The 27,815-nt window shown below is 52.0% G+C and overlaps 1 protein-coding gene across 5 annotated transcripts in view; it reads right to left on the reverse strand.

Moving 5' to 3' along the window:
• The window catches only part of PKNOX2 (PBX/knotted 1 homeobox 2), a 258,254-nt gene that overhangs the window by 160,073 nt on the left and 70,366 nt on the right, over nucleotides 1-27,815 (reverse strand). For all 5 annotated transcript variants that reach the window (XM_061203226.1, XM_061203224.1, XM_061203225.1 and 2 more), the window contains exon 2: nucleotides 25,935-26,004. The gene's annotated coding sequence lies outside the window, so the exon portion shown is untranslated. The remainder of the gene's footprint in view (nucleotides 1-25,934; nucleotides 26,005-27,815) is intronic.

Consider the following 27,815-nt stretch of genomic DNA (forward strand, 5'->3'; position numbering starts at 1 on the left):
CTGAACCCGGCCAGCATCACTCCCGGACACAAGCATGGGGACGAGGGGGCATCGCTGACTGAACAAAAGGAGCACCAAACATTGATCACAGAAGTAGAAAGCGGGACACACGAAGAAGACGAGTGAGTTGGGGAGAAGTGGGAGAGGGAGACAGAGGTCCAAGCGGCAGAGAGAGTCAGAGAAGGAGAGAAGAGAAGGGTGATGAGCGATGAGGCTAAGTCCTGGCTAGTTCTGAGTCCCGCCCTCCCCTACAGCACAGGGCCTGGAGGAGGCATCAGAGAGGACGGACGGGGAGGGGCAACGGTGGAGGGGTATAAAAATTGGTTTCAGGGCAGCATCTCCGGCCGTCCCATAATGCCTCGAGCTCCCCAAGTGGCCCAAAGCAAACACGTCAACCAGCCTCCCCTCTGAGTGTGAAGCTTCAAGACTCAGGACGGATGCTAAACAAACACCCCCAGCCGGAGAGGTGAGATGGCTCTCCGTGGGAGCCCCATCAGCCAGCCATCCCTGTGTGGCAGCCAGAACACAAGTTCCTTCCATTCCCGGAGTAGTCGAGTAGCCTGCCTCACACCCAGTTTGCTCTGACCCTCATCCCCAGCCTTGAAGGTCCCTTGGGCCCTGGGCCCACTCCCTCCTCCACTTCCCTTCCTCTAGAACTGGGTCGTGAGCAGGTGGCCCCCCTCCTCTCCTCCAGAACCCGTCTCACTGCTCTTGATGAATTTATACCCTTTTCAATTCTCCTCCCCTCCAGCCACCCTAAAATCGTTGGTTGCAGGAGACTGGAGGGCGGCTCTGCATCCTCTCGTCCTTTTGAGATGCTGGGCAGTTGTTCTCCTTGTGAAGGCTTCGCTCCACAGACATGGGAACCCCTCAGGAATGTGCCACCAATGTAAACTCCCTCATTGAAGACCGTGCTCTGGGGCGGGCCAGCAGCTTGCTTTTGCATTGACCACCTTTTTAAGCAAAAATCTGGTTTCTCACGTGAGTGATTTCTATTGTGTTTGCTGCTCCGACAAGTACAGCATCAGAGCTGGTGTCCTGCTCCTCTGGCCTTCTGAGAAGACCAGCTGGGCAGTTATGGACACGTAGCCTTGACTTGGGGGTAAGAGACGCTGCCCTAGACGTGCCTGGAGCCTGCCCCTAGCCAGTGAGGTAATCAAAAGGCATTTATTGAACAATGACCCTGCACCTGGCACTGTGGGTGTGGTGGCCAAGGGGGCATGTGGAAGAAGTCTCGGGCAAGAACCCCTGTCCGGAAGAAGTTTGCAGTCTTAATGGAAAACAAGATGGACGTACCACACGAAGCAGACAAACCAGCAGTCAGCGGCGGAGCACCCTGCATGCTGATGCCACAGGCACCGAGGTACCGCTCTCCAAAGAGATGCCCATGGGAGGGTTCCTGCCCACTGCCCGAGGCCAAGTGCAGACACTCACTCGGCATCGATGGTTCTTTGCGCAAACTGTGGTGGTGAGGGCAGAACCAGATCTACCACACCCTCCCAGTGGTGCAACTCCAGCCAGAGCTGGACATAAGACACAGATACCCGAATCCAGGAAGCGGCAACGTCCCATTCCGACAGCAGGCATCTCTTTACCCTCTCACCAGCCCTTCAAATGTGAGAAATGGGCCAGGACCCCAGGCCCCACAGTCTGAATCACTTTAGGACTTGTTCAAATTCTGCCTGAAAAATGACCAGCATTTACAATTTCCACAATCACTGTCTCATTTAAATCCTCACCACCTCCTGCGATGTGGGTGGGATTATGATTCCCACGTTACAGATGAGGGGAAAGAGGCCCAGGGAAGTGAGGGACTGAATGCAGCAAAGCCAGAATTCAATCCAGCCTTGCCGTGTGGGCCAGTCCCCTTTCCATGACCACAGGGCATCTCTGATAGTTTTCTGTTTCTCACAGAATCTAGCACAGGGTAGCTGGTCAGTAAGCATCTCTTGCACAGCAGGAAAGCACAAGTCGCCCTGAAGGCCACGGCAAGGCGTGTTCAGCTGTGTCCGTGCGTGTGGCAGGGGTGCCGGTAGAGGATGCAGCCCAGCCTGCGGGCGTGGTCAGCCTCCAGGGAGGGTCACCCCAGCCGCTGAGCTGCCATCTTGAAGAGATGGTGGCAAAGGAAACTGAACTATAGTTTTAAGTCGAATTCACTTCTAAAGCATCTTCAACACCCCCAACCCACGTGAGCAGCAAACATCTTTCTGATTAAAAAACCAAAAATTGGAGGGGAAGGGTAGGTGGGAGATGAGGATTGAGTTGGGACGGTCAGCAGAGAGCAGGGTGTGTGGCGAGGAGCAGAAGATCAGCAGGTAGACGACACAGGAGGCCAGGCAGGCCCCCAGCCAGGCTCCCCACGGCGGGGTCCACAGCCAAGCTTGAGTCAGTCCTCTGAAGCAAGGGAAGGCGGGTCCTCCCCAGGGTCCTGAGAGGAGGAGATGCCAAGGGTGCCCTTCAGCTGGAGCAAAGCACTGAGCAGGAGAATCCGAGGGGCCAGGCTCAGCGAGCGGGAGCCGGACCACAACGCCTTGTCCGTGTAGATGCCTGGGGAGCACCGACGCACTGGTACAGAACGGCCCGGGCACAGAGAGGCACTCAGGGTGCCCGACGGAAAGAGACCAAACCCCTGGTGCCCATGGAGTGATCTAGAACCAGAGCCACAAGCTGGAACAAACAGGCCACTTTATTTATTTATACTTTATTGGTCACTTATCACAGAATTTTTTAAAACGCTGGAGCTGGTGGAGATTTTAGGGACCACTTTGTATGTGCCCTGGCTCAGTGCCTAGAACAGAGCAGGTGCCCCCAAATGTTTGTTGAATGAATGAATGAATGGAGAGAGAAGCAGAACTTGGAAGCCTGTAATTGATGCTCCTAATGATGTGCTGAGATCCTAAGACATTGACGAACCTTCTGAATCATCCAGGAGAAAATCGTGCTCTGTACACTTGCTAACTGCCTTTCAGGGTAGGGTTTGAAAACCGGTGCTCTGATTATAGTAACTCCTTGTGAATCAGAACTCAATCCAATTCCATTTGATCAGCCTGCATGGGGTTCCTAGCATGTGCCAGACCCTGAGCAGAAGTATCTCCCCGCCCCTTCGGTTCCAGACCGCTCTCACGGCTCTGTTGCTGCCACAGCGGCTGAGGCTGCAGCAGGAGCTCCGCGGGCCCCAGGGTAAGAGGCATGTTCTGTGTAACCCCTAGGGTCCCGAGCAACTTCTGGTTTGGGTTAAAGGGAACCTAGCTCCCCCCTCCTGCCCAGCGCTCCCACATCAGCGGAGTCCTCCCACCCCGCGGCAGCCTGGGGAGGCCAAGGGAGGGGCGGAAGGCTGCCACGGTGCCTCTCTCCCCTGCCATTTCCTCTGAGGCTCCTTCACTGGCCCTGTTTTTCAGACCTCTAGTAATAAAAACAAGCCAATAAAATGAACATGAAAATATATTCATTAGGATTTATAATGCTCATTAAAACTGCCTGTGTACGAAAGCATGACTTAGCTTCATATAAGTGGGGAAAAAATGCAAATTATACTGCATGCAAAGAAGATATTTCCCTAATCGTCCAATCAAATGCCAGCCCAATTATCTGTGGCCAACCCAATGGGTTAAAATTATACTCTCTCTCCTTGGACACAGTGAGGCGCCTGAAAGTGTTTCATTTTAATAAAAATGAAATCTGGACCCTGCAGAAAACCAGCTTCACTAATGACGTGTTTACACAGAGAAAGACAATTTCTAGTTAATGGTGATTACTACCGAGAACAAATTAAACTTCCCGGAGTATATGGGTTAGAGATAATGGGAATGGGGAAAAAAAGTTATGGTTTTAGTGTGTGTGGTTGCATGGGGGACAGGGTGACAGGGAAGAAAAAAGCTGAGGGAACCTCAGGAGGAGGCTGAGACGGCAGGGACGCTAGGGTGGGTGCAGGGAGGAGAGCTCGGGACACCGGCCGCATTGCTTCTGCCAGGTCCAGCGACCCGGCTTGAGCAGTGGGCACTGACGGCTGGCTCTGGGCTCTCAAAACCCCAGGGCGGGCCACCTTCAGCAAGGGCAGGGCCCCATTCTCTCCACAAGCTCAGACCCCCGGGAATCTGCCCTGTTTCCTTCTTGAGAAGGCAGGTAACTAATTCCTACCAGCCCCCAGTCATTGGGAGCATATGGAAAGCACCTCCGATTCCACTCCACTGGCTTAGTGATGACAGAGAGCAGAGGCAGGCTCTTCCCAGGGAAAGTCAAGTGAGCAAACTTTCCGATAGGCGATGGAGGAAGCAAAACAGACAGGAGGTAGAATGACAGGATAACGATGATGAGGATAAACTAAGTCCTCCCCATCTGGCGGGCACCATTCTAAAACGTTATCCCTTTTCAGCCTTACCTGTGGGGCAGCATTATCATCATCATTTTCCTTATTCTTTTTTTTAAATTTTATTTTATTTATTTATTTTTTATACACGAATAGATAACTAATAAGAACCTGTTGTATTTTCCTTATTTTTAAAGCAGAAACTGAGGCTGAGCAACGTTATCTAACAGTGCGATGTCGAAGTAAGTGAAGAAGTCAGTTTTCTAACCCAGATGTGCCTGATTCCAATGCCCACACTCCTAACTATTAGGCTACACTGTCTGCTGGAATAAATACTGAGCTCTTACTATTGGCATCCTATAGGCTATAAAAACGAAGCCTCCAGCTCACTGGCCGGCCCCACCTGCACTCAACTTCCTATCCTCTCCTTTGGCCATTGGAGGCCATGAAGATGCTCTTTCAGCAGAAAAATCCTAAGAATTGCCAGACCCCTTCTGCTGTCTCCCCTCTCCCCCCATTTCCTACAGCCAGGTGAGCCGGGGCAGGGAGGAGGGAAGGGAGCCAGGATTCCTCCAGCGCTGAGTTTTAATGCATGTTCTTTTGTAAACAAGAACAATCATTTGTGAACAGGCCCAGAGGCAGTCCCCAAATCAGGAATTCCAGCTCAGAGGCACAGAATAATACAGCTTTGGGGAAGATTTAATAATAGTAAAATTAAAATTGTAACTGAAGCATAATGAAGAATGTGGTACAAACAGGCACTGCAAAGAAAAAAAAAAAAAAAGCCCTGCACAGATTAGCCCCTATGGAATAGTGATTGGTTGAGAGCAACAGTAAACAATGCACAGAGATGCAACTTAATTATCTCGCAGTTCTTAACATTCTACCAAAGCCACGCGGCAAGCTTTGATGTTAGAGGCAGCAGCAGCAACTCCTCTGTCTCCACTGCTCCTGCAGGAAGATCATTACTAAGAAATCTGCATCCACTCCAGCAGCTGGGCTGGGCAAGAGCAGCGGGCTTTATCTGCTGAGAGACCAGGAGTGGCCAACGACCTGGGAAGAAAGCATCTCTCCGGGGGCTATCAAGTCAGGGGACTGGTGGACAAAAAGAGAGCTCTAGAGATTGGGGCAAAAGGATCAGGACACCAGTAGGGGAGGCCCGGCTGAGCACCAATCCCCAGGGCTGAGTGGATAGGCGTCCTTGGGGAGCCTGGGGTCTGTCAGCCCAGGACTGGCTTAGCGAGCACCCGGGTACTTGCTGGATGAAATCTGGCCTGCCCCTATGCCCCCACCCCAAACACAGACAAAGTGAGTACTATCTGGTCAGAATGTCTCTGTTGTTCCTGGGTTTGCCCCTGAGATGCCCAGCCAGAGTGCGAGGCAATGGGGAAGAGACCCAGAGGAAGGAAGACACTTGATTTGGCGTCAAATGTCTCTTTTAAGGATGCTTCTGATGGATGTCTGAAGAGACAGATTCAGTGGACTGATTCAGATCCATTTCCTTCCTTTCCAGAGCCCCTCTTTATTCTTTGTGAATGGATATTCTCAGGAATTAGGGAGATTTTCACCTGTTTGGTACATTGGTTAACTGCAGTCCTACCTGGAGACAGGAGGATGGGCAAGATGACCTTTTTTGGACTCAGGCAAGAAACCAGGATTGTGGACCATGAAGTCTCCACATCCAGGTTTGCTCAGATCTCCGCCTGCTTCCCTATGCTTGTCCAATTTCCTGGGAAGCCTCCTGACTTTGTTCAGTTGGGTCCTGAAGTGCCATCAAGACTGCGTCCAGTTGATCCCTAATCATGAGATGGCCTGCGGGATCCCAGCCCTTGGTAATGGAGTCCTAGGGTACCAGTCCTGGGGTCACCCACCCAAGGGCTCACCTGATGAAGAGAGGGTCACACAAGTCCAAAGGAAGTCTTTGATTCCTGGACAAAATAACCAATACAAACAGGTGCCCAGATTGCTGAGAGGGGCTGGGGAGAAGGAAGAGATGGCTTTTCCCTGAACATGGAATGGGGATGCCGTGATAGCTCCCCAGCAGTTGCCAGTGCCCTGGAATGAAATGTTCCCCGTGTTTCTTCAGGACTGGAGAGTGACACCTGGGAATCTGCTCTGGAGGTCATCTCCTTCATCTTCCTGGGCAGGTTAAATGCCCCTGTTTCAGGTGATAAAACTTGGCCCAAGGAACATCAGAAAAATAGTGCTGTTCTTTCTGTATTTCTTTTACTCATGATTCCGAACTGTAATGGAGGGAGGTCACTGAGACCCCCACAGGGACAGTGGTGAAATCTGAGGGGTCTCATTCTGGATGCATGGGTGGGGGGCTGGGCAGGGTAGAGACAATCTCAGTATTTTTTTTTTTTAATTTTTCTCAAGCCAATCTGAGGATTTTTTATTTATTTATTTATTTATTTATTTTATTTACTTTAATTTTTTTTGGGGGGGGGGCTGCATTGGGTCTCCGTTGCTGCGTGCAGGATTTCTCTAGTTGCGGCGAGCTGGGGCTACTCTTCATTGCGGTGCGCGGGCTTCTCATTGCGGTGGCTTCTCTTGTTGCGGAGCGTGGGCTCCAGGCACGTGGGCTCAGTAGTTGTGGTGCACGGGCTTAGCTGCTCCACGGCATGTGGGATCCTCCCGGACCAGGGCTCAAACCTGTGTCCCCTGCATTGGCAGGCGGTTTCTTAACCACTGTGCCACCAGGGAAGCCCCAATCTCAGTATTGATACGTTATTTGGGATGCTGAGCTTTAGAGACTGGTGTGTAGAGCTGAGCAGAAGCTCTCCAGAGTCCCCCCTCGTTTGGCAGGGCAATCTCCAGAAGCGAAGAAAATGCACCCCAATCCCCCCGCCCTACAGCCCCACCTTCACTGCCCCGTAATCCACCATTCGGGTTAAGCTCTACTAAATCACACTGTACTGGACTCTCATAACCCTTATCTCACTTGGAAAACACCTGGCTCACTTATGGTGGCTGTCCAGCCCCCTCCCACACTGAAATATAAATCCCTCGAGGGTAGGGGGCTTGCAGGGTTGTTCAGCCCCAGTGCCTGGCACAAGGCCAGCTCTCCGGAAGCCTTGGCTGAATGGAAGAGCAAAATGCCGAGAGCCGAGAGCCTCAGGCCCGCTGTCCTTCCCGTCCTCCCTTTGTCAGTGTCACCCTGGGGGTGGCCCAGTCTCATCTCAAACACTCGGACTCAAGACGAGTGAGGCTGGAGCTCAGGGCCAATGAGGGGCAAAGGGCCCTAGAGCCTGGAGACCCAGCGGAAGCACATACAGCGCACTCACCAGGCAGGGCCCAGAGTGGCTCTGAGCCCTCGGCAAGCATCAGTTCATTTCAACTTCACAAGGCAAGTTTTTGATCCTGCCAAGTCCACTAACTGGCTACGTGACCTTGTAATAGTCACTGCCTCTCCTGGGCCGTATGTCCTCTCTCATCTGTGAAATGGAGAGGATTGGGCACTAATCTGGAATACCTGCTAGACCGTGAGCTCTGAAAGGACGGGGGCTGCCACAGGAGCTGCGTTGCCCATGCATTCTCAGTAACTGACGCAATGCTTGGCACGTGGTAGGTCCTCAATGAATATTTATTAAATGCACAGAGTGATGTTCTGTCTAGCTCCGTTCTGGGATCTGAAGACTTCTTACCCTAAATTTCTCATTGTTCTGCAGCACAAAGTTCAGTTCCCCATTTCCCTTGGGCTCAGGAGGCCTGGCCTCCTGTTTCCAAGAGCCCCAGGGGGCTTCAGACTTAGAACTCACCTGGATCCTTGTCCCCAGTGTTATGGAAACTGAGGCGGGGAGGCCTGACTCAGCTCCAGAGCTAGAGGGAGAGAGCAGGCAGAGGGTTCTGTGCTACCCAACTTGAATGACAGGCAGCAACACGAAGTGGTCAGGACCCCCCCATGTGTTGCCACGGGGTACAGAGACTCAAAACAAGCCTGCGACTTAGTCAGGGCAAAGTTGATGGTTCTTTTCATCCACAGATGTAGAAACTGTGGCTCAGAAAGGGTAAGCCACTTGCCCCAAGTCACACAGCTATTTAGTGATCAGGACCCCTGGCTCTCAGAGCCAGTGCTTCCTTCCTCCACCTTCTCCCCTCGCTGCCCACAAGCTGTGACCGGAGCCCTGACTCTGTAGGCTAAGGAGGGAGCTCCTGAAGAGGTGGCCTCCGCCTGTCCTGAGGGCAACATCTCCCGGAACCCCATCACAGCCTGGGAGAGATGGCAATTGGAGCGAGATTTGAGGAGATGGAAAACTATTGGTGACTTTTTGCACTTGAATATTTAGACACATTTTAATCTTTGTAAAAAAAAAAAAAAAAAAAAGGCTGCTTGGCAACTGCCCCGGCGCTAAATTTTTGCGGAAGACGTCAGATGCGCACACCGCTTCACTTTGGTTGTCTAATAGCGCAAGTGGCTTCCCATCTCCATTTGTTTGTTTCCTTGGTGTGCGCTCTCTTCAGCCCCTGGGAGCCCGAGGAAGCCTGGTGTTACTTAAGCACCTCATCAGAGTAAACATCCAGCTCCACGCTGCTTCCTTCAGTCCTTGCCCTGGAGGGGCACTTACCTCACCCCCACATTCTCCCAGAGCACAGAGAGAATTGTGTTCCTGACGCTGCCCCTTATTACCAGCCAGTCGCCCCGGGGAGCCGAGCCCAGTCTGGAGCGTAGCTGAGCAGCATATCTGCTTCTCCTGCAATGGACAGGGTGCGGGGAGCTCCTGTAAGCTGACCTCCCGGGCCCCTCCTGAGCATCCTGTCTTCCCTAGTAGCATTTATTTATTCATAGGACAACTGTGCACCAGGCCCAGTGCTGGGTACCAAGCATATAAAGAGGAGTTAGCCAAGATCCCTTCCCAGGGAAAACCCAAAGTAGAGCTGAGGTGACAGACACTCAAAGAACTCACTACAAATCAGCAGCTATAACTGAGAAATGTATGTATTCTAGGAACCATGGAGTGGGCGAGTTTTGGCGCTGCACGGGAGTCAGCGGCATTTGCACAGGGCCTTGAAGGATACACATGAATGAATGAGTGAGTGAGTGAATGAGTGAGTTAGGATATATAAGCTGAAAAAAGTAATTCATAACAAGGGGCATGAAGAACACGGGAAAACAGCAAGCGGAGGACGGAACAAGCCACTTCTCCTGGGCTGGTGTGGCCAACTCCCTCCTTCCTTGATTCTGAGAAGGAAACCGCAGGCTGGGCATCCTGGGGCCTGCTTACTTAACCTCTCTGTGCCAATAATAATATCCACATGATAGGACTGTGGCAAGGACTAAATGAGATACTTCAGGCAATGCTTAATAGAGTGTGTGGGACGTAGCAGGCCTTGATAAATGGAGAAGTCATTATCATTACTTTTATCACTATCACCACCACCGTTGCTCACAAGCTTACAGGGACCCTAAAAAAAAAAAAAAAAAAACGTGCCTCAGAGGCATAACAACACTGCTGGATGAACTTGATTCACGACCTGGTGTAAGCGTACATTCTTCACTTCCAACCCAAACATATCCTACTCCTTCTTGACTATGAAATAGAAAACCCTTTAGAAGAGACAGCCCTTTACCACGGGAGCTGCCTGGGCAATGCTCGGAGGCCTTGGTACAGGTTGTGTTGCCTGGGTCAGAAGTCAGAGCCAAGAGGTGACCTGCTCAGCTCAGAACACAGGTGCTCAGCTCGGAGCTCGACGATGCAGCTACATGTGGCCTTTTATCGGAGTGAGCAGACGCCCACATGCCACCTACGGGCCCTGCTGGCGAAGGCACTGGGGCTCCGTAGCCGTCACGGGGGACAGGGGCCCTGCATCTCCTGGGATTTGAGCCTGGTGGTCCCACATCCTGGGGGAGCTGCACAGACCTCTCACGGGCCTTGTCCTGGATATTGGGACCCCACCACACACATTCACCGGACTGCCCAAGCCAGAAAGCAGATCTCATCCTTAATGCCCCCTCCCCCTCACTACGCCCCCCACCCCAAGCCTGTCATTTCTCCTCCTGTAACACCTCACAAACGTACACAGCTTCTCATTCTCCTCCGCCACCTCCTCCAGGCAGGGCACCATCATCACTTGCAATAGCTTCCTAAAAGGTCTCCTTGCCTTTTTTTTTTTTTTTTTTTTTTTTTGCCTTCCTCCAATCCCCTCTCCACACTGAAGCAGGAGCAATCTTTCCAAGACAGATCTGGCCAAATCGATCCTCAGCTTAAAATTCTTCTACGTCCCCCAATCCTTCGGTAGCCGAGCCTTCAAGACCCTCCATGATCTCCGGCCCCTCGTCCCATCACAGCCCCTGTCCCACACGGGGCTCCTGTCAGATGGAAAAGCTTGCATTTCACTCACCTGCCAAGCCCTCTCTAGCTACGGAAGTTCCCTCGGCCTCAAGTACTTCCAACCACGCCCTTGTCACTTGGCTAACTCCTCATCCTCCCGGTATCAACCCAGACCCCAGGCCCTGCCCTCTAGAAGCCATCCTTGACCCCACTAGATTTTACTAGGTGCCCTCCTAGGTGCTTTCAGGTGGTCCTCCCTTGCCTGATTACAGCATTTAACACAATGTACTAGAAGTGCCTGCTTACCTGTCATCCGCCTCTGTTCTCGCACTGATCTCTAAGCTCCCAAAGGGCATATCCCCATCCTGAATGATGCCTGAACATAGCAGGCAATAAACATTTGTTGAATGAATAACAAATGAACAAGTAAATGAGTAAACAGCAAATGAATGAATGAATGAGTTAGGATATATAAACTGAAAACAATAATACACAACAGGAGGTCATCACCCAGTGGAAGCTGACACAGGATGGAGGCATGAAGAGGTCAGGGGCTAACAGGAAGGGAGGGGACCTGGCAGAAAGGCAGGGAGGACATCCAAATAAAACGCCCCTGTCCATCCTGCTCCAGAGCCCTGGACCCCACCTGCATAAATCTCAGCTACCCGGGGACAGAGAGTTTCATCAATAGGAAGACTTACACTATTTCATAAACTTTCTTTAAATTAAAATCAGGCAACGCACACACATACACATATACCCCACAGACATCTTCGTCGCTGAAAAGTGGCTCCCTATAAAATAAAAGAAGCTGTTTAAATGTCTTCCTTCCAAGCTAGCCCCACAGAGCTGGAGCTGAGAATACATTAGCCTTTAATGAAGTGAGACTCTCATCTTCCAGGAGACACCTCATTTAGCGCAATTGTTTCAGAGCCATTACAGAAAGACAATTACAAGGAAGCGGGGAGAGTAATTGGAAATGCTGGCAGGAGTTGGGCGAAATGATAATAAATAAAAATATTCAACCTAATAAGCTTCCAGGAGGGGGTGGGATGAAGAAAATCAACATAATTAGAACTGAACCTTAGCGAGGAAAAACAGACAGCAGGGTGGCAAGTGCTCAACTTGTACGGGAAGAAAGAAGAAGTCACATGCAGCCCGTGACGATTCCGGGGCTGCAGGCCTATGGCCCCTCCGGAAGCTGCTGGAGGGAGAAGGGGGTGCCCAGAGCCCAGAGGCACTGGGGGCGCGAGTGTGCTGTTCCCGGCCACAGCAGCCCGGGTGTGTGGGAGAGGCAGGCCCAGCCTGCGCCGTGGGTCCTCCAAGTGTGGAGAGCAGGCAGAGGGAGGCCAGGGAGAAGCCGCCGAGCCCAGATTCTGCTGCTGACAATCTCTGGTTCTGCAACCCTGGGCGAGAGGCCTCGGCTTCTGGTCTTAAGATGATGGAGGACAGCTGTAAGATCTGTAAGTGTTCTGTCTTCTGTGCCCGCCATCTCCCTCTATTCAAACCCACCCCTTATCTGATAGGCCCCCTCTTGGCTTCTGAAATTTCAACATGGGAGCCTAGAAGTTAAGCTTAGAGACCCTCAGCCTAAGCATCATTTATACAAAAATCATTCCTGACCCATTCTACCCGCCCACCCCACCCCTGTCGGGAGAACTACCACTCCCGGCTTCCCCTGGGCCCTGGCCATGCCCAGTGGCTGTAGCACAGCCCCTAGAACACAACTACATTGGTTGATGGGATCTGTCCTCCCTAAATGACTGTCTAGAGCATTTGCAGAGGAAATGGTGTGAGGCCTGGCCGTTTGTTTCAAAACAGTCACAATGAAGAGGGGAGTGCTGATTTACATTATGATTTCTTGTTTGGTTGTTTTTGAAAAAAGGGAGTATAAGTAACTTGAGGTCAGAGACCTCAAATTTGACACCCAGTACCTAACTCAGAACATGGTACAAAGTAGGCATACACTTATTTTTTTGTTGCATAATGTGTCTCTAGTAAATATGTCAAGTGTACTATCTGGGAGTAGACAGTTCAGGATTAAGCTGAAGTCAAATTTTAAAACTTTCAAAGATTCTCAGACAGTCTCAATTCAAATAAATATTATTCAAGCCCCATGTAATTTACTGAGTGCCTGTCATGTGTCAGGCCCTGGAGAGTCACAGGTGAAGAGGGTCCCCAAGTCACCGTCCCGAAGGAATTTGCCAGCCAGTGAGCTTCAGGCTGTATAGCTTTAGGCATGACATGACGCCACGCTAGGGGATGGGACATTTGTCCGGAGACAATGGCAAATAGGCACTGGACTCATCTCCTGGAGAGTGGGCCAGGGGCCCAAGTCCATGGTCCTCAGACTTGTTTACAACTCTATCAGTAAAAAACGTGTAATACACGCTCAATGCATACATATAAAAACATGCATGTGTGGGAGTGTATATATTCACCCTACTGCTCTACCAATATATGAGGTGTCTTAGGGAACATATTCAAAAACAGAAATCTAAACAGGATGAGATAAAAAATAATACATACAAATAAAGCTGTAATATTTTCTTCTCTTATTCCAATGGCCCATCTTGCTCTCTCTGTTTTGGAGACTCTACGTGTAGAGTATCAGTGTCTGGGACTTGACAGGCCTGCCATACAGAAGTAATGCCGGTCTGCTCAGTACACCAAACAGAATTTAACACCTGTTTTTCTTTTGCTGGCCCTAGCATCCAGTTTCCAGTAAATGGTGACAAATGTAATGAATGGTAATCCCATTCATTTGGCAAACACGTGTGATAAATTCAGAATGTGCCAGGTGCCATGCCAGGTGGAGCGAGGGCTACAGAAGCATCAGCCACGTGCCCTGTACTGATACATCTTCATGTAGGAGGACAGACAGATATACTCAGGATGCAGGTGGACGCTGGTCAATGTGAGCAGACTCAGGCCAGGTGCTCTGGACGGGAGAGAATGCTTGGTCTCCCCTGAGGGCTCTAAGGCTCGTGGAATAGGTGGTGTGAGACTGGGGAGGAAGGGCAGGGTTTGGCCGTGCAGACAGAGAAGACTTTTCAGGAAAAGGAAATGCCGGGGGCAAAGACACAGGGGCAGTAAATCAAGGGGCGCATTCTTCTCTGCAGATCCTCAGCTCCATCTGGAGATTCCATATCCTGAGGCCGGGTGAAAGAGACAGAATTCTTACTAGAATTGCACATAAAAGGGACAGGGATGTACTCTCAGGCTGAACACCCTGGAAACTAGAGAGCAAGGCATGCTGCCATGACAGCCTCCCTTCAAACATGCCAGTGGTTGGTCCAACAAAACAAGCGTTTATTGAGCACCAAAGGCTAACAGGAGAGGAAAGCATTCTCCTCTGCCAGGGATGAACTGAGCATGACCTGGCCTGCAGGAGAGGAGAACAGATGACCCCTAGGGCCCATGCTAGTTCTAGGATGCTACACTTCGTACCCTTACCCTTGGAGAGCCAAGCATCTCTAATAAAGATATAATCGACATATGATGTGATTAATAGTCACAGAAAGATGCCCAGTGTGCACTGGGAGCTCAAGGAAGATAAACCTTAGCTGAGATGTAGCTACAGACATACTCATAACCAAGGAACTGAGCTCTACCCAGGTAAATGAGGGGGGATGGAGGGTACTCGAGGCAAAGAGGACCTCATGTAGAAGCAGAGAGGCACAAAAGGGTACAGAAACCCCAAATCCTGCTGGTAACAGCAGATGGTCCTGGGATCCAGCAAAGCCAAAGAAAGCAGGAACCTTTGGGGCCCTGGGAGGAGACAAGAAGCCTGGGGATCGCTCTCAGGCTGACCCTGCTGAGCCTAGAGCTGGGTACACACACAGTGGTGCTTAATAAATGTGTATTGATTGCAGATTGTCATTTCTAGGAAGTAAGGGCTGGGATAAGCAATTCATTCTTATAAAGCCCCAGGCAGGGCCACATGCTGAGATGCATTTATTGAAGTCTTCTCATGAGAGAGGGAGGGAGGGGAGAGAAGAGGGAAGGGGAGGAGCCGAGACAGGGGCTGCCCACCCTCATCAACAGAGCCCCTCATCCCTCGATATCCCGGAGCAGGCACAGGGTCCAAAGGGGAAAGTAGACCCGGGCTATGGAGAAGAAAGGAAAACCAGCAACAATGCTCTGCACCCAGAAGCAGAGTCAAGCATACCTACTATTTCCTTTAATTTTCCCAACGATCCTGTAAGATGAGATTTTATTACTCTTTAACAGATGGGGAAACTAAGGCTAAGACCTGGTCCTGTCTCATCAAGGGAGGAAGTGGGAGAGGGGACTGAGGTTTGAATCCGTTGCACCCTGTTCCTCCAGATGCTGCCCAGACTGCAGGGCAGATGGGGAAGGCGAAGGCGAGCTGGACACCCCCATGTGTGCGCTGCCCCAGGTCGCGGGTCCCCTCCAGCCTTCTCAGGTTCTGTCGCCCCGGACATCAGTAGGTGAAATGCCAGGAGCTGCTGCGGACCTGCCCCAGGGCCCAGGCCAGAGATGGCCAGTAGCCCTCTAGGACCTGGAAGGTTCTTTGTTAAATGTGGTGCAGAAGCATCCTTAGCAGAGGAGCCTTTCATCCCCTTCTCATCCTGGTTGCTTGCTCCAGCCTTGATTTACACTTTGCATCTAGAATGCCAGCACACCCTATAGAACCCCTGGGACCTCCCCAGGCCCTGACATCACTCCCCTCCCAGGAGGTAGGAGCCCTGGGTTCTGGTCCAGCCTCTACCACCAAAACCCTCGGTGGCCTTAGGCAAGGGGTTGCCTCCTTTGAGCCTCAGTTTCCCCGCTCAGTACCAAGGAATTCAGTGACCCCTAAGTCCTTGAGCATCCCACAAGCCTCTTCTTCACTCTCCAGACTACTCCTTTTCCTCCCTGCCCCATCCCACAAAAGCCAGGAATTCCTTCCCTTGGGTGAGTCACCATCACAGGCCCCTGGGAATCCCAGGTTACGCCATCCCAATGGGGGCAGGCAGGCTAGGACCAGGGCCTCTGCACAGCCCGGCCAGGGTGTGCTGGCCACGAGACTTGGGGAGGGGGCAAGGTCCCCAACTCAAAGCCAATCCCAACTGCTTCATTCACGAGAGATGTCCTCGTGCGGTGGGAACTAGTCTTTGGGGTCGTGCAGACTTGCGTTCACATCCCATCTGCTCCCCTTTCTAGTTGTGGAACAATGAGCGTGTTGCTTAACCTGTCTGATTAAGCCTGGCTCTCTGATCTGTTCTATTATTAGAGGACCCGCCTCAGGGTTGGTGGGAGGGTTACAACAGATAATGCACCGAACAACAGAAGCTATTCTTCTTCAGCCTCCTGGATAAGGATAATAGTAGGACTCCCGAAGTCCTCGACAGGACCGGAATCACACGGTATGGGAACAGAGCTGCCACCCACGCTCCGCCAGTCACCAAGGCTGAGCAGTTTCATGATGAAAAAACCCGCCTTGCAGCAGGAAAGACTCCCTCAGGAGAGACCCAGATGGGTCACTTGAATGTGATACACTTTCTTTTTTTTAAAATTGGGTTTAAAGTTATAAAACAACAGCCTCCTGCTTCTGCAGGTACTTGGGCCCAGGTGGGGACTGGGGGCATGAATTAAACTCACCCAGCCTCCCCCATAAGACCGGGTGGTCCCGAGCCCAGACACCCCCCCCGCCCCCGTGTGGTCCCCTGCACCAGAAAGCGGCTCCACATCAGTCCCAGGCCGGAGATGGGTCCGCCTCGTGGACCGACCTCACAGGCACCCTCAGACGCCCACCCCCCAAACCCACCCCAATTCAGTCCTAAGTATTCCTAAGGTGCCTTCCCATTTCCCGCTGTAATAAATAGCACAGAATGTAAATGGAGCTGGATGTCGGACCCAGATGTTTGCACTAATTTAATTGAGGGAACACCTTGGATTAAACACTTTGCAAAACACTCACAAATAGGTTCAGTGCATTTGGTAATGAAAAGCCTCCCAGACCCCTGGCGCTTGGCTGCGGCTGCCTGGGGCTCCAGGAGCGTTGCCCGGGGTGGGCGGGCATGGGGGAGAGACCAGAGCAGGGTGGAGACAGGATGCCTCCAAACACAGGGAGAAAGCGAGGGAGCCAGGTTCCCGGGAGGGCTTCCCCCAGATTCTCCACCAGCTGGGGCTGACTCCACCAAGAAGCAGGATCTGGAAGGGTTGGGGATGGTGGTAGGCAGCACCTGCCTCCCCACGTGGGTGACGGCTCGCCTGTGAGGACCCACAACGGGCAGGTGCCTCCCTGTCATCAGGACTCAGCTCCAACCTGGAGGCCTCACTGCCCACCTGGCTGACATCCAGTCACCCACCTGCATGGAATTGGGGCCTCCAGGCCCAGGGACTCCAGGGAGGATCAGCCTACTTAACCTTTTGGACCTGAGAGTGGGTGGGAAACCTCTCTCAGAAATTTGGGGGTTATTTGCACAGCAGTATTAATTTCTCTGAAGCTGCTTCTTCCTTGCCTGCCCCTACAGCTTAGGGTGCTTCAAAAGCTCAAATCCCATGCATCTACCAAGCGCCAACCCTCCGCTTCACCTTCACCCACCCATCCATCCATCCGCTCAGCTCTGGAGCTACAGAGATGAATGACGGCCGGCACCTGCCCTGGTGTTCACAGTCCCAGATGCCATGTGATAAAGGCCCTCAGGGAGGCATACTGTGCAACCAGGGAGCCCGGGACAGTGCAGCAACTTGGCACAAGAGGGTCAAAAGACCAGTGGAGAAAAGGGGAAAAGCTTACCTAGCAGAGGGAACAGCATATGCAAAGATAAGGAGGCACAGAAGACTGGGCAATGGCTGAGACTCAAGAGAGACCATTTGTGTGGGTCCACTTGGGGGATAGGTGGCACAAATGAAGATGGGTCCTCTTCACCAGACCCCTCCTCCCACCCCAGCCCCTGGAAGTCCCCACAGTTGGGCCAATGGGGAATCAGTTCCCATAATAATTGCTCTGTAAGCCTCAGAGTTCCAACACAGCCTGGATGATTTTATATTCCTGAAAACAGAATCCCTAATTTTCAAACACAATGATCACTTCAAGTGTAAAAACCATTATAATAATAACCCCTTACACTTGCTTTATAGTTTATAAAACACTTTCACATATCTCTTATAATCTTCCACCAACAACCCTTCAAGAAAGATAGAATAGGTAGTGTTAGAATTCCTGCTTTCTGAATAAGAAAATTAAATCCAAAGGTCCCAGCTACCTAAATAACAGAACTAGGGCTCAAGCTCAAGTCTATCTGACAGCAAAGGGCATGCTTGTTCACTCATTCAGTTCATCACATAGTGTTTGTTGAGCACCTATTATGTACCAAGAAACCCTTCAGACTCAGAGCATAGATAGCATGGTGGGGAGGTTAAGATGATTACAAGCCTAGGTGAAGAGACAGAACATGGGCACCAAGGGAAAAACTTCAGGGCAAAAAGCAAAGTACTGTAACTCAGGAAGCAAGAAAAACATAAAGCACTGTCTTCAAACACTGCCTCACACAAACACACCCTGCAGCCTGCACAGACACAGGCAACAGGGATACGCCCTTATTACATAGGAGGAGGCGAGCCGTTTCTCCTGGACTGCCCCCATGCTCCGCAGCATGGAAGGCAGACTCCTTTATCCTCACATCCCCACCGCTAGCTGGGCAACAGACTAGAGCCAGCAGCCAGGTGCCATCTGTGGGGCCTGGGTTTCGCCCATCCCCCAGCACACACACAGACACACAGGCCCTCCCAGTGCAGCAACCCAGGCATTCCAGCACGGGGACAGCCCAGGGTGCAACAGCTTAGGTTCTAGTCAGGATGGATAGATGGATGGATGAATAAATGGGATGGATGGATGGATGGATGGATGGATGGATGGATGGATGGATGGAATGGATGGGATGGGATGGATGGATGGATGGATGGGATAGATGGATAGATGGGATGGATGGATGGATGGATGGATGGATGGGATGGATGGGATGGAAGGATGGATGGACGGATGGATGGTTGGATGGGATGGAAGGATGGTTGGATGGGATGGATGGATGGATGGGATGGATGGAAGGATGGATGGATGGATGGTTGAATAGATGGATAGACGGGGAGGGAGGACTGGGAAGCATAGGCGCTTTCACCTACCTAGAGGTAGAGCCTGCTGGGTCCCCACCACTGGACCCAGTTACAAGTAAACACTGCCTTGCTCTCTGATGAGGATAGACTATCCTCAGTGCCCTCTGCAAAAATAATACCCACTTCACAGGATCCACGTGAGAAGGTGCAACAGGAGATGCTGACACACCTAGTGCAGGGCCTGGCACACAGGGGGAATTAAGGCTTTCCCACCCAGGAAATAAAGGTAATGGATGGGCAAGTAACTCTGCAAAGCCCCCACAGAAATCAGGCTCCTGCCCCCTCGTCCCCCCATCGCCCATCCTGGGGTTTGGAGGGCTTACTAGAGAAAACCTCTCCATCACTCCACCCCCTACCCCTTGGTTCATTCCTTCATTTTTTCATTCAACCAAACTTGTATGGGGCCTCTTGTGGCCAGGGATGATTCTAGGTACTGGGATTAGGAGAAGAATAAGATTCGGTTCTTAACTTGGATAGATAGATACATATGTTTGAGGTGCTGTGACAACGTACAGGATGAAGGAGGACAGCAGTGTTTCAGGAAATGCAGGAAGCCCTGTGAGCAGTAGTCAGAGAGGAGATATGTGAGCTGGGTATTGCAGGAGGAGCAGGAGCTATTCAGGACGAGGAGATTCCAGGCAGAGGGAATAGCAAGTGCAAAGGCACTGAGGTGCGAAGTGATACAGAGTATTTGGGGGGAACTGAGCAACCTGGTATATTTGGGTACCAGGAATAGGAATGTCTGTAAGTAACAGGGAGGAGGGAGCTACGAGGCAGGCAGGAGATGAAGCAGGAAAAGTAGACAGGGCTGAGCTGTGAGGCCCCTGGCCAGCCGGGCCAAGGAAGCTGCAGACAGTAAAGAACCCCTGGGGATGGAGGAGCACAGGCGTGACATGGGCACACGCTCACAACAGCATTAATTAGGCTCCAGCTATTGCTGGCACAGCGCTAGGCTCCTCCACATACAGGAGGCTATCCCTGGCTGACTCTGATGATACATGAATTTGACAAGGTCTCCTCCTCTTTGATTCATGTAATTATCGCTGGAGAAATGGCCAATTTGGGAGCAATTTTTCTTCTCTGAAGAGCCAGGCCGGCTGGCTAACAGTGAAGGCCAGGGGAGGGTTCCTACATCACCACTGCCACCACCCACAGCCAGAGCTGCTGGGAGCAGTGCCTGGAAATCCCGCAGAAGCTCTGGGGATTTGGGAAGGACTTGAGAAGGGTAATGGTGGAGGCGACAGGAGCCACAGAGGAAGCGAAAAGGGGGGAAATCCCTCAGGCTGGACAAAGATTTATGGGTACCTGCATTTCCAGAGAACAGGAGAGAAAGCCCAGGTGGGTGGTGGCAGCCACCTTGTAGCTCCAAACCCTGCTGGAAGCTTCCCGAGGCCTGCTTACCGCAGGGAAGGTTCTCCCTCCCCTCCTTTCTCTCCTCCCCTCCCTCCCGGCCCTCCTTCCCTGCTCCTCTCCAGAAAGGTTTATGGAGAAGACTCCAAATAGCCCCTCTCCTGCAGTCACAGTCACACCAACTGAAAGGAGATTTAATTAGCAAAATCTCGTTAGGCAAACAAAATTATCCGTAAGACAATAGTCCTCTGGACAGGGGGTATGATTAAACAAAGCCATTCATTGAGAGAGCCGCTTTGGCAGCCCCCGGAAGCGTTCATCTCTGGGCCAGCGGAACAGACTCGACCCCCTCCGCCCGCCCCACCCCCTCCCCACCTCATCTCCGCTCTTCCAGAGCCCCTCCAGTTGGGGCTGCAGACCTCACATCTCATCAGCGGCCTCTCTGCCGCCAGATTCCTGCTAAAGTGCCTTGATTGCATAACGTCTATTTGCATAATGTAAATTGCAATCTCCTAGCTTGGGAGGCAGGAGTCACAGAACAGCCATCATTTTTTACCACTCCACAAAAATTCTACATTTAGAAAGCAGATTTGCAGCTCAGAAAGCCGTATAAATCTGAATCCGCCACAAACGTCATTAAATCACACCAATTAAGCCGGACCAACGAAGAGCCCCTGCCACTGTTCTCTGCACACTCAAGGACTCCCAGGCCAGATGGAGGCCACGAAAAACTGGAGGCCGTGGCAGCAGGGCTGGAGCAGGAGCTGCAAAGGCAGGAAATTCTGTCTTATAAATCTTCACACACATACTCCAAGCATAGGCCCCATCAAGACCTGGTGGGCAGAGGACGGAGAGGGGGCGGAAGTAGTTTGAGTTATTTCTAAGCTTGTTGACTGATTTCTTGTGGGCACTTGGTGTGCAGACTTTTAATTTACGGAGCAGGAGAGAGTATGCGGGGAAGAAGCCTGCATCTTCCGCAAAGGGAGGGGGAGATGCCAGGTATTTCACGCGAGGGTGAAAAGTCCAGGCCTTCAGCAGCTCTTTAATGACCTTTTTCTGTCTTCTCCCAAGTCCCCTCCGGCCAAGTGAAGGAAAACCGGGGACAAATCCTGCCTGACTGGGCTGGGCTGGACCGGATTCTGAGCTCCTTTTAAGAGCTGTTTGCTAGGGGCCACTGGAGAGAGAGGGGAGTCACAAGGTCCCTAGAAAGGGGCCTTCCCTCTGACAACCACTCATGATTCCAGCTTCCCCGCAGCCATGTACCTGGTTACTCTTTTGCCTCTTTATTGCTCATTCAATATTCATCTGTCAAAGGGCAAGATGCTAATGTGTATTATTAAAATATCAATAGTTTATGAGTGAACTTTTATGGAGAGTACGGTTAAAGGAAACATGCTAGACCATCTCTGTCAGCAGCAACGGAGAGGAACAGTCTTTCCATCTCTACTTTTTCCTAACGTACTGGGTGAGTGGATGGCTGAACCATTACCGTATACATATTGTGCACCAGGAATGGCTCTAAAGCTCTCACGTGCTGGATTTCATTTAGTCCTCACAGCCGTCCTGGGAAGGGTGTACAATCCCATTTCCATTCTAGAGACAAGGAATCTGAGACCAAAGAGATGTATCCAGAATCACAGAGGTTCTAAGTCATGGGGCTGAGACTCAAACCCCAGCTTTGGACTTCAAACCCAATGTTTTTCCCCCCAAGTTGAAGCCTTGAAAATACAAATGATCTTTTCGGTTTTTATCTGTTTCCTTCACCTGCCCAAATTAAACATTGGTTTCCTGACCTAAGTTTCACAAAAGGGGAAAGGAGAGAACAGGAAATCATTCTGTGCTTTCACACAGACCCATTTCCACAAAGCCGGCCTCCACTTTAGAGGTGCCTAAGTCAGTTCCCAGAATCTTTTCTGCACATTTAGAATCTTAGAACTGAGGGTGACATTGGAGGTGATGTCATCAGACTTCTCCCTGTTACAGGAGAGTAAACTTGAGTTTCTTGGAGCCGCATAATGAAGTGATTAAGTCTCTAGGATAGAGTCATAAGTTTGATTTCAACTCTGTGACTAACTTACTGTGTCACTGACTAGGGTACCTCCCTTGTCCCTGAGCCTCTGTTCCCTTTCTGTATGTAATACCAAGATAGTAACAGTGTCTCATAAGATAGTGTGAGGGGTTCAATAAGAACATGCACATCACATGCTGAGCAAAGCGTCTGGCATGTAGTAAGTGCTCAACAAACGACAGCTATTACTATTAATGTTAAGTCGACTTGTGGAAGACTCCAAGACTCTCCCTCCAAAACTTTTCATCAAAACCAAGCCCCTGGGGCTTCCCTGGTGGCGCAGTGGTTGGGAATCTGCCTGCCAATGCAGGGGACGCGGGTTCGAGCCCTGGTCTGGGAGGATCCCACATGCCGCGGAGCAACTAGGCCCGTAAGCCACAATTACTGAGCCTGCGCGTCTGGAGCCTGTGCTCCGCAACAAGAGAGGCCGCGATAGTGAGAGGCCCGCGCACCGCGATGAAGAGTGGCCCCCGCTCGCCGCAACTAGAGAAAGCCCTCGCACAGAAACGAAGACCCAACACAGCCAAAAATAAATAAATAAATAAATAAATAAATAAATAAATAAATAAATAAATAAATAAATAAATAATTTTTAAAAAACCCAAAAACCAAGCCCCTTTGCCCCTCTCTTCCCTGCCCCCTCCCTTTCACCATCAGCCATTCTCATATCTTGGCCCTTTGGAAAAACCAACTGGTTCTCCTCTCACCCTGTGGTTGCTTGAGTTTTGTTTCTATCCCCTTAAGTCACAACAAGGCATCCAGGGTACTCAGATTCTCTTCCAAAACTTAGCTGCATCTGGGTCAGGCAAATGGCAAAGGAGATGGAGCCTGGTCCTCAAAGGCCCCGCCTCCCACAGGTTACAGGGTGTGGCAGAGCGGAAGCAAGGAGAGGAAAGGACACGAGGATCACGGAGGAAGGGCTGCCCGTATAGCCCAGGCCCCCCCGCACACCCTGACAGACCCGACAGCCTCTTCGCTCTGACCTTTGGCTGAAGCCTCCCCCAGCCCGGAAGGCCAGGGAGTGGAGGGTGTGAGAGCTATGCCTGGGAACGAAGGGCTCCAGGCTTGTGGAGTCCTTGTCACAGGTCTAAGGCCCTCTCCAGACCTGGCACTTCAAGCTGTGGGTGGCAAACTGAACCCATTCTTGCTGGGAAGGACTATAATGTAGAGCAGGGGTCGCAGCCTGTTAGGAACCGGGCTGCACAGCAGGAGGTGAGCGGTGAGCAAGCGAAGCTTCACCTGCCGCCCCCCATCACTCGCATTCCCGCCTGAAGCATCCCTCCCCTTCCCCACCCCCACACTCCCGGTCCGGGGGATGACTGTCTTCCAGGAAACCAGTCCCTGGTGCCAAAAAGGTTGGGGACCAATGAGGTAGCGGTTTCTGCCAAATGCAGGGCCTCCTAACACCAGCGTGTCCTCGGGGAATGCCCCCCTGGGGAGGAGCCTAGCCGGGCTCGGGGGTGCCTTTAAACCCAGACACTGGGTGGGTTTAGAGACAGTTTGGTTCTTGCAGGCAGGCTTCCTTAGCCTGCCTCGGGAGTACATGAGGCTGTGCTGGGCCAGACTTGAGGAGCGTTAGTGTGGGAGTGTGCCCTCCAAAGACGGCCACCACAACACGTTACCCCCAATCACACTCTTCATCTGATGTGCTGTGGATTCTCCTCCTCTGAGACATGGTTGCAGGGGCTGTGTCCATGTCCCCTTCTTTAAACCCAGGTGGGCCTTTGCACCTGCCCCCAACCAGGGCAATGTGTGAAAGTGATACTGCTGGGCTTGGGCAGGGCGGCCCCGTCCGGCTCCTGTTCCCTCTCAGGACGCTCCCTCTGGGCATCCAACCACCACCTTATGAGGATCCACGTTATGAAGATGTCCAGGCCACGTGGAAAGGGCACGTGGGCCTGGTGGACAGCCCCAGCTAGCGCCTCAGCCAACAGCTGGTGTCCACCCCCAGAGGGGTGAGTGAACGAGCCTCCAGACGATTCCAGCACCCAGCTTCTGCCCCAGCAGAGACCCCAGACCTGTGGATCAGAGGCAATCTCCCCACTGTGCCCTGTGTGAACTCCTGACTCACAGAATAAATGAGCATAATGAACGGTGTCAAGTCACTATGTCTTGGGGTGGTTTGTTACACAGCCATAATAACTGGAACACCACTCGAATTAAATTAGAACGTTTGCTGTTTCCCTCTCAAATCCAGCCCTCACTTCAGCCTTGCAGACTGTCCCCTCCTCAGCAGGTCCCGTCCCTCCTCTTCTTCCTCCCCCCACAAAAGGCAGGCTCCCCCTCAGCAAAAAACACTCCCAGGAAGAGCCTTTGAACCTTCCCCTTTCAGAGTCCCAGGACCTGAAGATCCCCACTCTTCCTCGTTCCTCTGTGCGGGTCCCAGAGTGTCCCCACGAGGGAGCTCCCCCAGGTGTGGGTGGGCCCGGGCCAGGCGCCCGGCTGCTCTCAGAGACAGGGACGGAGCGTGCAGACTTATTTCCCCTACACGCACCCCAGTCTCGTGAAGCTTCACGCTCGGCTTGCTCCTCTCATACTGACTTGACTGATGAGGTCCCTCTAACCTCCGGTGCAAGGAGACATCGATTCTCACAAAGGTCATTATCTTCCTACTCTGGCTCCCCCAACCCCGGCCCCATCTCCTAGGTAGGCCTTCCTGGAACAGGATGGAGGGAGGCACCCTTCCCCGGCCCGGTGTCTGGGGATCGACCACTCCAAGCCGGGTGGAGAGGGGATGCCCTGGGAGCCACGCCCTGTCAATCATAGAGGCATCAGCAGTGCTGCGCAGGCCATTAGGCGGAGGGCCGGCGCCCTGCTCACTCACCAGGCAGCCATGGGCAGGATGTTAGACGATCGCAGGGCGGCCATTCTTATGATTTATTCAAATGCTCATTACAGTCAATCTATTTTTACACAGAGGTGAAGATGTGCGCTGATAACGGTTAATCATTTATAATTCCGTGGACTGGTTGGGAGCCAATGTACTATCAAAGTCGCAGCCGCTCAGCCCCCGGGAGCCCACGAAACAGGGCAGGGAAGCTGTGCAGCCCCAGGCCAGCCCTTCCAGCTGACATTGCCTGAGCGGCGCCTAGGTGGAGGGTGCAGAGGGGAAACAAGGAGCAGGGAATCCCAGACTAGCCTCCAGGAGCTCACAGCCTCGCTGAGGGCACATAGTGAAGTGCGGGCAGAGGGATGCCCAGCAGACGGATGAGGCACGGAATCTCAGAAGAGGGAGAAATCACTTCTAGCTGGATTACTGAAGGAGGTGGCAACGAGCAGACTGGACTTAGGCCAGGGCCTACAAGTGGGAAGACTTCTGCCAGGTGGGAGAACCAATATGAGCAAATACACAGACGGGTAAGGTGGGGAGCAGGTCCCGTGCTGATGGAAGGGAAGCGACCAGCAGTATCTCCTTTTTCCTCCCTCACGTCTCTCCAGAAACAACCAGACATAAAAGCAAGCGCGAGCTATGACCTTGGCCCAGGTCCTCCTCTCACGGCCTCCCAAGCTTAGCCTGCCCTTGCAAACTCGAGAGCTTCCCTCTCCAACACTCATGACACGCATAACACGTCAGGTCCACCTTAACGCACAATCAATACAGTCTAATTAAATAGGATGTCATGTTACAGGGCCTCTTCGTCACATTCGGACCTCATCTAATTAGAGGTCCACTGTATTGCACATTCTGACCAGCTCACTGAGAGGGAGTGCGTCTCTCGCACAATGCACGGCTGTGAAAGATCAGGTTCAGGGCTGGTCTTTCACCCATAACCTTACTGAGTCAGCATGGAAAATGCCCGTCAGAGTTACTCACGGTTCACGGTCCCTCTTCTGGTGAGCGGCATGGAGGACGGCAAGCCTCAGGGTCCTGCTCCAGAGTCAACCTGTCAGTGAAAGAAAACATCTTTATAGACTGTGTATGATTCTGCTGGGAGCGAGAGCCAAGATCGGATGGGGGTAAACTCGGAAGTGGGTCCTGCTCCGGAGCACAGCCAGGGCTGGCAGCCCTGTGTCCCCATTGCTGAGTGGGGGGGAGTTTCCTGAGCAAGGAGCTCCTGGTGCAAAACGACGGTTGTTTAGAGGACTAACCAGGACGGAGAGACAGGATCACTCCCTCCTGACCTGCTTGGAGCCTCAGTTTCTTGCGAGTTTCATCCCCTTCCCCAGAGAAAAAGAGGCTCATGGCTGTGGAGAGCCCTGAGCTGACCAAGGCAATGATCATTTACTGATGCCACCTGTCTGACGGAAGACCCCGTGCAGGGGGACAGAGCTGAGGAACCCCTGGGGAAGCTGGCAATCTATATGGGGAAGCTGCCCAAACAAGCAAATACCACCACCGATGCTGTGGTTTATGGCAGGATTATGGAAAGTCCAGACGTAGGAGGGCACTTTCAAGTAAAAGTGAAGAGTCCCATTGGGTTAGAAGGGAGATGTGCATGGAGAAAAATGATGGGGGCGTGACTGGAGAGATCAGAAAACATGACTGCTTTTAATTCTCGTCTTGGGATAAAGCAATAGCAACAAGAAGAAGAAAAACCCAGCACATATTTATCAGGTGTCTGCTCCGCGAGCTACACTCTCCAGGTGCAGCAGGAATGAAATCCACAGCTCCTGTAATCAAAGTGCCGCCACGTCAGTGGTGAAATAAGAATATCCATATGAAACATCATCTAATAAGACGAGAACGTACATAAAGTCGTGCTAACTGTGTGGTAGAGACCATAACTCTCTCTCCACAGAGAAATGAAGTTGGCGACAGCTGGGGCCTTCAAGGATGTTTTCAGGGGGAGGGAGACCTTGACTGGGATCTTGGAGGACTGGTCAGGAGAGATTCGGCTGGTGGAAGAAGAGAGAGGGCATTCCAAGAAATGGAGCATTCTGAGCAAGGGTGACGGGGGGAAAGCATGGAGTGACCAGGGACAAGGCAGGGGCTGGGCCGCCTGAGAGACTAGAGGAGAGAGTAACGCTGAGTAAGCAGGGAGGGGCCAGACATCCGGGCTCCGAGTGTCCGGCAGAGAGGCCAGGCTTGGGCTGTGAGCTCCTGGAGCCATTGAAGGTTTTCCAACAAAGGAAGGTCATGAAGAAGAGGACACTCCCCACCCCACCTCTCTTTAGTATTTTCCTTTTAATTAAGACAGAGAGGCTCCCTGGAAGAGGTAGAATTTCAGATAGAAGATTCAGGCATGGGGTGTAATACAACGTGCTCATGGAAAGATGTCCCTCTTGTTCATGATGATGTCGCCCAGGATGAGGCACTTCCTCTGGGGCTGTCTACTAATATCTCCAGGACCAAGACTGGTGACTCACGGAAGGACCTCAGAGACAAGACCAGACCACTGAAGGCAAGTGCGTGAGGATGAGGACTGCACCTTATGCATCTTTATAGCCCAGCATGTGTCAGGTTCTCAGCAAGTGTCTGTTGAGATGTTCAGGGGCGGACTCGGTTCATTCTAATCAGTTTCCACAACCAGCCCCTGGCTGGCAATGGGCTCCAACTTGCAATCTTCTAAACTACTGACACATTGCTACTGAGTATACGAGAACTCAGTACAGGAAGTTTCTAGGCAGAATTGCATGGAGTGGGGATTTATCCCTGCCCTCTTGGGACTGTCGAGACACCAGCGACTTGGAAGAAGATACGGCAGACTTGCCATTTGCACATGCTGCTAAGCTGTGAAGGACAGCCCCTCTGCTG

Source organism: Eubalaena glacialis, chromosome 10 (assembly GCF_028564815.1).
Source record: "Eubalaena glacialis isolate mEubGla1 chromosome 10, mEubGla1.1.hap2.+ XY, whole genome shotgun sequence".
NCBI lineage: Eukaryota > Metazoa > Chordata > Mammalia > Artiodactyla > Balaenidae > Eubalaena > Eubalaena glacialis.